Raw genomic sequence first — 14975 nt, 5'->3', positions numbered from 1 at the left:
ATAAAGATTTTCTGCATTTCCAATGTTGCATATGGGCATCTCCAAAAATCTGGTAACAACCTGCAGACTGGCCTCATCGTAGAGTCTAGCCATGATGACGAATTCTTTGCTTTTCTGTTGTTCAATTCATCACACATCAATGAAAAGGGCTGAGATCGGCATGTTTTGGCCAACTCCTTATCTAGCTCTGCTGCTATGGCACCTGTTGAGTAACGATAGCTAACAATAAGTTTGCAGCAGCACGTGCAACAAAATGGTGCCCAGCATTCAAAAAACCCCTCAGCTTGCATTAACTAGCCACACACACACATCCTCCCCCCCTTGTCACGAGATCGCCAGTCACCCACCATTTTAGTCAACCAGCTCCTTTCTTTCCCCCCCATAAGTCAATCGAATGAGCCTCCAAAACAAATTAAAAAGCCCCCCCTCCCACAAGATCGCCTTTCCTTTTCCCCCACCATGTGCCCCGCTCCAGAGAGACCTTTTCGCCGGCAAGGGTGAGTAGGCCGTCGATTACGTATCCATCCGATTCCGATCCAAGCACTCAGCACAGGTATGTTCAACTTCTGAGCCCCTCCGAACCAAAGGCAGAAAGCTCAGTCAGCAGCCAAACGAAGCCTCAAGGAAAACCACCGTCACCTCTCCACTGGGAAGTGCTGAGCAAAGGCGAGTCCCCAGGAAATGCAGCCGATTTGATTGGCACAAGGCATGCAAGCTCCACCCCCCAGTCGTTCTTAGACTTCTTAGCCAAGTAACACAGTTGGAGCCTCCGTCCTCCCTGGCTGGCAGGGAGGGAAGGAAGGAGAGGAGCTGCTTCCTTTGAAACCCAGGAAATTTAAGGGACATCATTAATAAGGGACAGCAGCGGGACATGGTGCTGGGATAAGGGACTGTCCCTCCAAATAAGGGATGCTTGACAGCTGTGGAAGAGACACATCAGGGATGCACCAAGGAGCCTGGGGTAGGATGCGGATGGGGAAAAGCTTCAGAGGTTGGCAGCAATGAAAGATCATGGCTATGATGTCCCACACTTTCTGTAGCCACAGATGGGGGTTTTCTTGTTTGGTGGGATGGATGCTACTTCTTAATGGCTTTGCCACCAGTAACTGAGCTGCTAACTCAAAACGAGATCCTTTTGACCAGCTTAGACCATTGATCCATTGATCCATTGATTGGCAGCAGCTCTCAAGGGCTTCAGAGAGGGTGCACTCCCAGCCCTACTCTTACAATGCGGCAACCTAAAAGCAGCACTAATAATTTGATTACAACACTTTATATAGCTACTAAAGTGTATTTTCATTCAAAGTCAAGTGGCATACAATATATACAAGATAACAGGACAGTCTTTCTTGGATAACCGGCTTTCTTTCTTTCTTTCTTTCTTTCTTTCTTTCTTTCTTTCTTTCTTTCTTTCTTTCTTTTTTATTAGGTTTTACAAAAGAGTTTAACTTAATCACTACTGATAATATAATCACAAACTAAGTTTCAAAATATCCCCCCACCCCACAACTTCCCTTTCTGGTTTATAACATATTCACTTCTCCTGCATATATTCTTCCCTAATATAGTAAAGTTAAGGTTATACATCATTACAGTATTATGTTCTATTTGTTTTAATGAAACCCTGCAAGTGAGTCCATTTTCTTATGTTGCTTCTGTATGTTCATCATAAAAGGTTTCCAGTCTTTTTTAAAGTCTCTATTGTCCTTATCTTTCAGTCTTTCTGTCAATTTCACCATTTCAGCATATTCCATCAATTTTTCTTGCCATTGTTCTTTCATTGGCATTTCATCACTTTTTCACCTTTGAGCTAGTAAAATTCTAGCCACTGTTGTAGCATACATAAATAAGTTTTTATTGTTTTTTGGCAAATAATGACCCTAAATGCCTAATAAAAAGGCTTCTGGTCTTTTAATAAAGGTTATCTTAAACATTCTTTTCATTTCATTATAAATCATATCCCAGTAGTTTTTAATTATTTTACAATTTCACCACATGTGATAAAACATTTCTTCTTTTTCTTAAATTTCCAACACTTATTGGAGCTTGTTCTATACATTTTGGCCATTTTCGCTGGTGTGATATACCATCGGTACATCACTTTCATACAATTCTCTTTTAACAATATACAATAAGTAAAATTTAAATTAACTTTCCATAACTTTTCCCAATCTTCCATTTGTATATTATGTCCTATATCTTGTGCCCATTTAATCATTACCGATTTGACCTCTTTCACCTCCCAAATTATACATTTTCTTTAAAAGTTTATTATTATCCTCTATAATTTCTCTTTGAATTCTAGATATGGTTTAACCGAATTATTCTTATTATCTTCTTTAAAAACCTCATTTAATTGTCGATGTTGCAGCCAATCATGAACAAAGTCTCTTATCTCATCATAATCCTTAAGTTTTAATTTCCCCTCTTTCTCTATCAATAGATCTCTATATGTTGGCCATTTAGTTGCCATATTTATCCTTGTGATTGATATTGCCTCTGTTGGGGCGACTCACCAAGGCGTTTTTTTTGTTCTATTAAATCTTTCCCCATACTTTTATTAATGATTTCCTAATTATATGATTATGGAAACCTTTATGTACCTTCCCTTTACTATACCATAAATATGCATGCCATCCAAATCTATTATCATGTCCTTCCAGATCTAATAGATATTATTTTCCGATTTAATTCAATCCCGGATCCAAGTAACACAGCTCGCTGCATTACAATTTAAAATCTGGAAGGGAGAATCCTCCTCTATCTTTAATATCTGTTAAATGCAGCCACAGCTTTTTCTAATGACTTTTCCCTGTCCTCTCTGATGCAGGGAAGGCATTTTTTTTGTTGTTATTTTGTTATTATGGTGTATGGTTTTGTATTTTGTTATTACAGTGCAAATCAAGATTTATTTGGGGGGGTAGTTGTGTGTCTTAGCTATGGCTATATGGGCATTGGTGATGTGGTGGAAGGGAAGGGAAAAAACTGAAATTTGTGGCACATGCAGAATGAACATTTTAGAAATTAAGAAAACAGAAAGAACACATGGACTTTTTTGTTAATTTGTTAGCTATTTGTTAATAAATCAAAGTCATTTGGAACTACAAGATCCCGAAAGGAATTTGGATGAGGAGAGTTTCAGAAGCCTCCCCAGAACTTGAGACTAATTTATAGTTTGAAGCCTTTCAGGAGATTATTTTGTGGGGTTGCTTTGGCTCTTCTGGTTTTAATGTAAAACAAAACTGAAAACAACCACCCTCCACTCAAAAGAAGGGAAATGGTGAAACCAATCTGACATCTTCATCTGTGTAATTTTGCTTTTGCCGATCAATAAAATTAATCCCATTTATCCTGGCACTGTTAAAGGGGAAGCTGATGGTTTCTAACCATTGAGAGGAAATGCTGGCTATTAATGTCATTTCTCCTTGTGTCTGTGATAGATTTTTAGTGTCTCTCCGGCTGATTCTCTGCTGTTGCCTTTTGTTTTGTCCTCAATCGCTTGTCTAATAAAGGCTATTATCTTTGGCACAAATCTACTTCAAGCCTCAATTCAACTTCGTAACAGTCAGTAATAACAGCAGAACAATGATGCTTTTTAAAGAGGGATCTTTCATGGCCGGGGTTTCTTCTCCTCCTTTCCCCCATTGCATTAGAAGGAGGTTAGATGGCTGGAGAGAAGGTGCACAGGAAAGTGGGAGAGGCCTGCAGGGTTGATAAATTGGACACGGAGGCAGCATTAGGAGCAAAGTCAATGCAGCTTCTCTGGAAATGCCAATAGGGAGCCTGATATGCTGATGTGCCCCTGGTAATTAAAAGAGGGGAGCAGGCAGGCCAGGATTTATTTGCTGTAAATCCAACAGAATGGATGGAGCAAACAGGCATGGAATTGCCTCCTTACAGTGAGCATGGAAGCTTTAGCACCATTTCCAAAATGTCTTGGTTCTCCCCCCTCTCCCAATGGTGCTCCTTAGAACCAGAGGTGGGAGGAGGCATTGGAGGCTGGTCCGTTCACACCACCAAACCCAGTCAGCCCACACTTGCTGGTCTTCTTGCCCCTTGTACAGCAGGAAGGAGGGATTGGGGGAATTCATTTGCTCCACCTGACATTGTCTTTGACTCCACCTACATCTGGAACCCCTGACTTCCACCCTTCCAGTCTCTGTGGGCATCTGCCACCAGGAGGAGTATGATGATCCTGTGCATGGAAAGAAGAGCACAAGGCAAAAGATTCCTGCATTGGAGGGGTTGGACTAGATGACCCTCAGGGTCATTTCCAATTCTACAAGTCTATGATTCTATGAGGTTTAGTTGGGGGTGAGGTGTGAAGATACAAAGGGCAGACTCTTCTTCTGCAGCAGCCAACTGGGAAGGGAGGTGAAGTGAAGCTTATGTGAAGTGGATTCTCCTTCCTTCCTTCCTTCCTTCCTTCCTTCCTTCCTTCCTTCCTTCCTTCCTTCCTCCCTCCCTCCCTCCCTCCCTCCCTCCCTCCCTCCCTCCCTTCCTTCCTTCCTTCCTTCCAGCAGCTGTTATATTTTGGGCGTTCCAAACCTTTGAGTGGTCTTTATTTTGACCATTCAAGGGCCAGTGGGGAGGAAGTGTAGACAGTTCAGAAAAGCACAAGGTGTGGGGAATGACCTCCACTGCTGGCAGCAGTACACCTCTGAATGTCCTTGGCTAGAAAGTGCAGGAGGAGAGAGTGCTGACCTTGCCCTCAGGTCCTGCTTGCAAGCTTCTTTTAGGCCTCTGGCTGGCCATTGTAAGAACAGGAGGCTGGACTAGATGAGCCACTGTCTGGATCTGGCAGAGCTCTTCTTATGTTCCTAACTGTATTTAAATAATTTTTGGTGAGTTGAGGTGGTGTTGTGCTTAGCTTGGGGATGCAGCAAGGTGGCAAAGGGCTCTTCCCACACTTTCAAACTGAGTGCTGTGGGTGTTTCTGAAAATGGTGAAGGAGGCACTTTTACATGAAAATTGCATGTGTGTGTAAAATTTACACACTCATGGCCACACCATAAGCCCCAGATCTGAGCAGCAAAAATTCTTAAAACAGATGTGGGGAACCTTTGGCCTTCCAGATGTTGCTGAACTATAGTTCTCCTCATCCTTGTCATTGGCCATGCTTGCTGTGGCTGATGGAAGTGCAGCAACATCTGGAAAGCCAAAAGATCCCCACACCTGTCTTAAAACATGGCTATGGGGCTCCTGTGACCCAAGCGAGGCCTTCCCTTTTATCAAGCACCACACCTAACTCAGTGGAAGAGCACATGCTTTGCGCCCCAAAGGTCTAGGATTCACTCACCAACACCTTTAGTTAAGAAGATAACAGGGGATGGGAAAGGCTCTCTGTCGGATAGCTCAGTCAGTAGGGTTTGAGGCCCACGTTGGACAACAAGATTCTTGCATTGCACGGGGTTGGACTAGATGCCCCTCATGGTCCCTTCTCAATGTACAACTCTATGAGTCTATGATTCTAAGATCCTAGAGAGCTGCTGACAGTTCCAGTGAGTGAGTCTGAATGAGGATGTGTAATATTTTTCTTTTATCATTTTCAATATTTATGAGTTTGCTGCTATATGACAGAAGCTCAGCAGGTAGTTTACAGGTAAAAAATTAAAATAGTAAAAAAGAAAGTGCGTAGATAAAATCTAAAAACCAGAATAAAGAGATCTTAAAAATAAAATATAAAACTGGAATAAAAACCAGCAGCAGCGTAAAAGCCAGCAACATGACTACTACATCTTAAAATAATAAAAGAAAACAAGATATGAAACCCTTGATTCCCACCCTCACTTAAAACCAGCAGCATCTTCAGCTCTTGGGCCCCTTAGGTACCTGGCAAACCTTCTCTGGCAAAGATGTTCTGCAACTGACAGGTGCCATGAAATATGGAACCCAATTAGACAGTGTTAGGCTAGATTTGGGTGGGGAACCTCCAGTCCACAGGCTAGTTAGGCCCCCAGGGTCTCCCCATTTTGTCTGTGAGGTGATATCAACCAAGCTCACTGCCCTACACCTGGGATCAGGCATACCTGGCATCAGGTATGGGGCAGGGAAATACCGACCTCAGCTGAAAAGGGGTTTGCAGCCCCATCTCACCTGTCCTTCTTGTATGCAAGAACATAAGAAGAGCCTGATGGATCAGGCCCATGGCCCATCTGGTCCAGCCTCCTGTTCCCACAGTAGCTGACCAGATGCCTGTAGGAAACCTGCAAGCAGGATTCAAACACCAGAGCCCTCTCCCCTTCTGCTGTGGAGGCAGAGAAGAGCCCTCGTGACCAATAGGCAGTGATAGCCTTCTCCTTCTCCATGAATTTGTTTAATCCGCTTTCAAAGCCATTCAAGTTGGTGGGCTTCATTGCCTCCTGTGCCTCCCTAGTTTACTTGTGCAGGTGCGTGTAGATAAACATCTAGAAACGCAGACCAATGTTCTGACCTGGTATGAGGCAACTTCTTTGTGTTCATCGAAGAAACTTCAGAGAGCAAGTGGAAGGGAATGGGGGATAAGTGGACCTGAAGAGGACTGACTTGTTGCTTGATGGTGCTTTGCCCCACTTTGCGTGCTGCACAGATGCTGGTGGTTTCCCCTTGCCCATAAAATTGTGTTTTGTATTTATTCTTTCTGCTGGAGCAAGGCCACCCAGCTGGCCCTCCTGCAAGATGTAAATATTTAGTGCCCACAGCTTCTGGTATTTTTAAATTGCTGATTTTATGGGCATTTTTCTGCTGTTACTTGGTTTCTGCATTAACATTGTCATCAACAATAACAGGATAACATGCATGGCACTCAGGCATTCTCATTCTCTCTCTCTCTCTCCCCTCTTCCCCCAAATTGTAATTGCTTCAGAGCGGCCAGATAGTTGGTAAAAAGCAATTTTCCTCACATTAGGGGGGGGGAATCTATAACATTATTTGCTGCAACCTTTTTAGTATTTAGGGGAGGGGGCTGGAGCCGTGGTTTGGTTGCACATTTCTGATTCCACCTCTCTCTCTGGTCCCTCCAATTTCTCCTCAGTTCATCCAACATGAGATATAATAAGAAAGGCGAGGTAGATGGCTGGCCCGTCTCCTCTGGACCAGAGCCTCTAATATGCTCAGCTGAGCTCAAGATTCGGGGGGCTGTCTCTGATAACTCCAAAGAGAGATTTTTTTCTGTATTGTAAACTTAATAGGAATGCTTATTTGTGAGGGCATATTGAGCCTGCAATGATGATTGATGCTGAATTTAAATGGAGGGTTTAATATTTTGGGGAGGAGAGGAGGGGGAAGAAAAATATCTGTATTTTACTTTAGCATTTCTCAAAATGAGGAGACATGCATGAGAGAGGGGTGGGGTGGAAGAGGGCAATAGTTCTAAAATTCTGCTCATCCAAATTTCACAGGGTTTTATAAAACTGCCCCCAAAAGCAATTCTAATATGAATGCATCAATAATTTTGCTATGCAATTTCACAGATGCCTGGATATTCTCAGAGCAATTTATTGCCTGATTTTGGGCTTATATTTGTTGTCCTAAGGTTTTTATAATGACCGAAACAAGGGCAGGCAAAGATGTTGCTATCCCCTTATTTATAGATCAGGGGCTATTCTGAAGGGCTGTTTTCCTGACCATGAAACATGGATTCCAACAACATCTGGAGATTCCTGGGTCCCAAGTCCTGCTCTTCAGTGATAACTCCTGAACTTCAAGACAGCACAGAATAATAGAGCAGAGAAGGGAAACCTGCCGACCTCCATAGGGTGCTGGACTCTGAACTCTCAGCTGCCCCAGCCAGTATGGCCAGCAGTCAGAGCGGTGGAGTGTTGGAGTCCAGCAACATCTGGAAGGCCGCAGGTCCCCCTCCCTTGGGCTCAATCATAGGCGGCAAAATTGGAACTGGTGCTTTGTCCATATGGAGGAGGCCATCAGTGACACTGAACAAAATGGATCTTGATACATTGCATGTGCAATCACATCAAAATGCCCCTACCCATTTGCCATGTTTTAAGAATACACATGTGCCAATTGACAGCATCACCTGGAAGAGGAATAATACTGTTAAAGGTTTAGGGATTCAATCTGGATGGTTCTTGTGGGTCCCTGCTGGACCTGTGTTCCTTTGTCCAGTGAGATTTAGAATCTAGTTGAAGCTGCTGCTGAACCAAGTAATGGCCTTAGCTGGCCAGTTAAGGTACTTCCATTTGCATGTCCAAACAGATTGCCATAGAGACAAATGGGTGGGCTTTCCCCCCACATCGACCTGGCTGGATGACATGTCATCCTTGGATGGAGAACAATAAGCAAACAGGGACTGCATATGTTAAAGCTGTGTGAGAGAGTTTGGGCTGATGCCGGAAGCTGGAGACACAGACGAGTCTGCTCTGTCTTGGACCCAAGGCTGTGACTTGAGCTTCACCGGAAACCTCATGAGGAAGCAAGATCTGTTAATGCTGTGAGCCCCTTCATCTGATGCTCAGGTTGTATATATGTATAAATAAAAGCACATATCCTAAAGACACCATGGCCTCCATTGATCATCATCCCAAGTAAGTTGAAGCTCAGAGATTAGAGTTGTGAACAAGAATATTGATGAACTGAAGGAATGGAAAGCTGAAGTTCACAGCACGTCCTCCAACTGCCAAATTTAATTTAAAACATTTTCCTAGTTAAGCTGAGTGAAATATACTCGGAGTCAAGAGTGGATTTCATGCTCTTTATTCAGCTCATAGTGGTGAGGAGGAATGGAAGTTTCCCCAGAATGTCTGCTTTATATACATTATTTACACAATGGGCCCCACATGATTGGCTAATTCCAGGATTCTCCTGTAGGCCAATCATGTTGCAGATTCACTTCCACCTGGAGCTGGATTGGGTGGCTCCTGTGGACCAATCAGACTGCTGCATTCTGGATCCTTTTGTTCTAGGACCAATCAGACTGCTGCATTCTGAATCCTATTGTTCTGGGACCAATCAGATTGCTGCATTCTGAATCCTATTGTTCTAGGACCAATCAGACTGCTGCATTTTGGATATTATCCAACTCAGTACGTAACACTGGGATTGCAGAGTGTCTCTCTCTGTGTGTGTTGTGGGAAACAATAATGCGTACATTATCAGTTACTCAGGCAAAATATCAGGAGAAGCCAAGCATTTTTAAAACATTTGTTTAATTTCTCAAAGGGATTCTTTACATCCTTGTGGTTTCACTGGATTTTTCCTAAAGCAACACTGAAAAGTGAATTTTGGCTGGAAGCTGAAGGAACTGAATATGTTTAGCCAAGAAAGAGAAGCCGCATAAGGAACATGATAGACCTCTTTAAATACTTGAAGGGCTGCCTCTTAAAAGAGGACAAAAACTGTCTTTCTGCTGCCCTAGATGCCAGGACTAGTTCTGGTGAGCTGCCTTGCTGGAGGTCTTCAAGCTTCTGTCTGTGGGGGATGCTGTATCTCTGTACTTCCTGCATCAAGCAGAGGGTTACACAAGAGCCTGCTGGATCTGCCCAGTGGTCCCTCTAGACCAGCCTCCTCTTCTCACGGGGGCCAGCGAGATGCCCCAATGGGAAACCCACAAGCAGGACCCAAGCACAAGAGCAGACCTCTCCCCTCCTGTGGCTCCCAACAACAGGTACCCTCCCCCCTTTTTTTGTTTTCACTTATTTGTACAAGGAGCAAGTTGATTATCAACAATGCCCCCTCTCAGACGCACCAAATAATTACATTTATATTTTAAGTCATTTCAGTTTTTAAACATAAGTATCATTCCACATGTTACTATGTGTTCTCAGAGGCCTATAACCATGTTCTATTGATGTTGCATATGTATTAACATTATGTCAGGTTGACTAAAAAGTAGTGGTTTGCTTGTCTGTTTGGCTGTCTTGGACAGTTGTCTAAGTCCCAGAGTGGTGAGATCCAGATCTCAAACAGGTCTGCATTCCAAGCATGGAAACAGAGCATAGGCATCTGGATGGCCACTGTGAGAATAGGATGCTGGACAAGGTGGGCCATTGGCCTGATCCTGCATGCTTTTCTGATGTTACTTCGTTCAAAATGTGGATCTGGAGCCTTCTTGGCTGTCTGGCTAATTTATTATGGCCAAGCATAACTAAAAGCCTTTTAGTTGCCAGTTGTGGCCCCTTGATCAATGTATTAAAACGTGTTTTCCACTCTCAGGATGTGTTTGTCTTTTGTAAGTGTTAAAAATCGGTAATGAATGTGAGTGAAATATTCTGTAGGCATCCTCTGTGGGACTTTCCTTTCTCTGTTCTTCTCAGCCATGTTGAAGGCTGTTGCAGCTGCTCCAGAATACAAATGAGAGCCAGCTCTGCATCTTTCATAATCTGCAGTGAAGCCTTCCTCTTGTGGTAGGAGTCTGACCCAAGGAAAAGCTGTTTTAGATGAGCCACCCACAGGAAGGAGGAGGACTAAAACATTTTTAAAAGGTCTGTGTAAATGAGATAATGTTGATGATGTCCCCCTTTGAGCAAGGGCTGAAGCTTCCTTGCAGAACAGGTTCGGATCTTCATGGCTTCTCAATTAGTCCCCTTTTTGAGTTGTTATCATTTATTTAACTTTCCAAAAGAAAACTTCCATGTCTTAGCCAAAGGCCATTGAAAATAATACAATACAGAATGGAAGGGAAGGTGATGACAATCCCATTTACAGTACTAAAAAATTATGCTGACATTACTACTACTACTACTTATATATATATATATATATATATATATATATATATATATATTAATTTTCCAACACAATCATACAATTTTATCCAAATTTTAACAAATTTTAACAAATTACTTTTTTGGGACTTCCTTCAGTTTCTCTGGTAATCATCCATAATTACTCTTCAATACGCATTCCTTTCATTGCATTGCCATTTGTCTTCCCTCCCTTTTCTATTTCTTTTGAAAATACCTCTTAAACTTTTACAGTGCTTCTTGAAACCCCACTAGCGTTGTTTGCACATCACATACATTTTTAGATAATCTACAAATTTTCCCCAATCTTCGATGAACTTTTGGTTTCGAACATATCTTATTTTCCCAGTCAATTTGTCCAGTTCCACATAGTCCGTCAATTTCATTCTCCATTCTTGAATCGTCGGTATTTCCTCTTGTTTCCATTTCTGGGCCAATAAAATTCTTGCTGCAGTAACTGCATACTGGAATAGTTTACAGTCTTTTCTTCTTATTTCTTTTCCTGTGATCCCTAAAAGAAAAACTTCTGGTTTCTTAACAAAAGTATATTTTAACATCTTCTTCAATTCATTATATATCACTTCCCAGAAACTCTTCACTTTCTTACATTCCCACCACATATGGTAAAACGTTCCCTCTTTTTCTTTACATTTCCAACACTTATTACCTGTTTTATACATTTTTGCAAGTTTTACCGGTGTAATGTACCATCTATAAAATATTTTCATAACATTTTCCTTCAACCCCATGCATGCAGTAAATTTTAAATTTTCCTTCCATAATTTTTCCCAATCTTCAAATTTAATATTATATCCAAAATCTTTGGCCCATTGTATCATTACCGATTTAACCTCTTCATCTTTTGTATACTATTCTAACAGTATCTTATACATTTTTGACAAAATTTTATATTCATTATTTATTATCTCTGTTTGAAACTTTGAATCTTTTTCTGCGTAACCACTTTCCTTTATATCTTTTTTTTAAGATTTCATTTACCTGAAAATAATGCAACCAATCATACACATAGTCTTTAACTTCTTCATATGGTTTTAGTTTCCATTTTCCTCCTTCTTTAGTTATTAGTTCTCCGTAGGTAGCCCATTTCCCTCTCATATTAATTTTCTTTACACACATAACCTCTAACGGAGATAACCAATGTGGAACTCTTAGTTCTAGAAGATTTTTATACCTGTCCCATACTTCTATTAATGAACTCCTGAGAATGTGGTTCCCAAATCCTTTACGGACTTTCTTCTTGTCACACCATAGGTAAGCGTGCCAACCAAATCTGTTATCAAAACCTTCAAGGTCCAATAATTCCAAATTTTCTAGTTTAATCCATTCCTTTAACCAGCAAAGGCATGCTGCTTCGTAATATAGTTTCATATCTGGCAGGGCGAAACCTCCTCTTTCTTTCACATCTGCTAATAATTTATATTTTATTCTTGGTTTCTTGCCCTGCCAAATATACCTTGAAATCACTCTTTGCCAATCCTTAAAAATCCCTACCCCCTTAATGATGGTGATAGTCTGAAATAAAAATAACATCTTTGGAAGCACGTTCATCTTTATCGTAGAGATTCTGCCCCAAAAGGACAGTTTCATTCTACCCCACACCTCCAGGTCATTCCTTATTCCTTTCCACAGCTGTACATAATTATTCTGGAACAGGTCGATATTTTTAGGAGTTAACCAAATTCCTAAGTATTTTACTTTCTTCACCACCTCTATCTCTGTCTGTTGTTGCATTATTTCTGTCGTATTATGATACATATTTTTAACCACTATTTTAGTTTTTTTCTTATTCAATCTAAACCCGGCCACATTTCCAAATTGTTCAATCTCCTCCAGTACTTCTTTAACACTTTCCCTTGGTTCTTCCATCGTAATAACCAGATCATCGGCAAAGGCTTTGACTTTATATTCATTCAGACCTACTGTCACCCCTTTAATTAGTCTATTTTGTCTAATTGCATTTAACAAGACCCCCAGGACTGTTATAAATAACAATGGCGAGAGCGGACAACCCTGTCTTGTTCCTTTAGATATTTTTATATCTTCTGCAACCACATTCTTAACTATCAATTTAGCTCTCTGCTCTGTATATATTGCCTTGATTCCATTGAAAAACTCTTTTCCCACTTCCATATACTCTAGATTTTTCAACATAAATTCCCATACAATATTATCAAAGGCCTTTTCAGCATCCACAAACATTAGTATCACTTGTTTCTCATTCCTGGCAGTCAAGTATTCCAGAATATTAATTATATTCCTTACATTGTCTTTCATTTGTCTGCCTGGCAGAAACCCTGTTTGGTCTTTGTGGATAATACTTGTCAAAATCTTTTTCATTCTCTTCGCCAAAATTCCCGCAAATATTTTGTAATCCGTATTCAATAGAGAGATAGGGCTGTAATTTTTAACTTGTGTTAAATCCGAGTCTTGTTTTGGACTCAAAGTAATAAATGCTTCCTTCCATGTTTCTGGGATCTCTCTTTCTTTTAAAATACTATTCATAACTTCTTTCAATGGAAACATCAAAACATTTCTCATTTCTTTATAATATCCTGATGTAAATCCATCTGGTCCCGGGGCCTTTCCCCTCTTCAATTCTTTTATGACCTCTCTAATCTCTTCAACTTCTATTGGATTGTTCAGCTGGTCTTTTTGCTCTGTCCAACAGCCTAGACTCAATACTGAGGCAAAAGGCTTCATCCTGCTCTCAGCAAGAAGACTATTGTCCTGAAACCCTCACTCCAGAGCTCTGACCCAGCCGTGTCCAGTGTCTTGACCTTGCTCCATTGTGAACTTAGCTTGGGCAGCTCTGAGCCTGCTTGCAACCATCCCGTTTGAGTTGTTGGCTCCTTGTCACAACAGAGGAACTATGTTCTGTGGCTTGGGGCCCACAGCTAATTTTCTCTAGAAACAGGTAGGTTGGTCTGCCGTAGTCAAAACAAAATAAAAAAATTCCTTCCAGTAGCACCCTAGAGACCAACTAAGCTTGTTATTGGTATGAGCTTTCGTGTGCATCTGAAGAAGTGTGCATGCATACGAAAGCTCATACCAGTAACAAACTTAGCTGGTCTCTAAGGTGCTACTGGAAGGAATTTTTTTATTTTGTTTCTCTAGTGAGTCTGTTTCATTGCTGCTTTGTTACTTGTAGGTATTGTTAGTGACTTTCAGGGGGGAGGGCCATCAAACATTTGAATTCAAAAATTAGGCAATTTTCAGGGACTTGCACACTATAACAGCAAACTGCACATGGGGAGGAGGGTCAGAAAAGTTCTTGTTAAGGTTTTGTAACTTCACACTGCACCAAAGACTTGTTTGGTTGGCTCAGCATATTCCAACCCTTGAGCAGCAGTGCCTCTTCAGAGGCCGAGGCAGGAGACTTTCTCCATGCAACTTAATGGGATCCCATTAAACTAGAAATTGATGGGAGCTGGAGAGGTGTACATAGCTTCAACACTGTGTTATTTCCCCATGATAATGTCGGAAGTGATTTGCCAAATTTGAACTGGGGGCAAAGAGAAAACAATAGCTGCATTTTTCATTATTGGTGACAGTTTACCAATATTTGTATCCTTCACATTCTGAACTTAAGGGCATTGTTCTGTTTTGCATTTTTCCTGCAGTCCATTTACACCTCTCTCTCTCTCTCTCTCTCTCTCTCTCTCTCTCTCTCTCTCTCTCTCTCTCTCTCTCTCCTTCAAATTTCCATATATCACTCTAAATAAATGCATAACAAGCACTTCATTTGCAGCAAACCACACATGTGATTGATATGTTGATTTTGATTATCTGGAAATGAAGTACATATTAGCTGAAGGACTGAGTCAAACATACTTGCTGTTTTTCAGTTAATGCTTTCACCAGACTTGTGAAATGCCTTCCTCTTTTGGAGATTTCCTCTCTCTCCCCCTCCACATGAGCATGAAAATATTCACTTCTTCATAAAGCATCCCCCTTCTAAGCATGCAGTGACACAGGGCAGCATTTGAATAAGTCTCAGAGGAGACCCATTAAAAGGATTTGGACCCCACCTAAAGTATACATTCAAAGCAGTATCCTGCCACATCAAACAGCCATGGCTTCCCCAAAGGATCCTAGGTCCTGTAATTTGTTAAGGGTGCTGAGAGTTGTTAGGAGACCCCTATTCCCCAACAAAGCTACACTTCCCACAGGTCTCTGGGGAGAGGGGTTGATTGTTAACCCACTCTGATCATTGTAGCTCTGTGTGGAGAATAGGAGGTCTCCTAACAACTTTTAGCCCCCTTAACAAACCACAGT

The 14975-nt window shown here is 41.4% G+C and overlaps 1 protein-coding gene across 1 annotated transcript in view; it reads left to right on the top strand.

The window, feature by feature from the left end:
• The window catches only part of LINGO1 (leucine rich repeat and Ig domain containing 1), a 629635-nt gene that overhangs the window by 52971 nt on the left and 561689 nt on the right, over positions 1–14975 (top strand). The gene's annotated exons all lie outside the window — the stretch shown is intronic.

Source organism: Podarcis melisellensis (assembly GCF_964234715.1).
Source record: "Podarcis melisellensis genome assembly, chromosome: 9".
Lineage (NCBI taxonomy): Eukaryota > Metazoa > Chordata > Lepidosauria > Squamata > Lacertidae > Podarcis > Podarcis melisellensis.
Note: the sequence above shows the minus strand (reverse complement) of the source record. Positions and strands in the feature narration are given on the sequence as shown.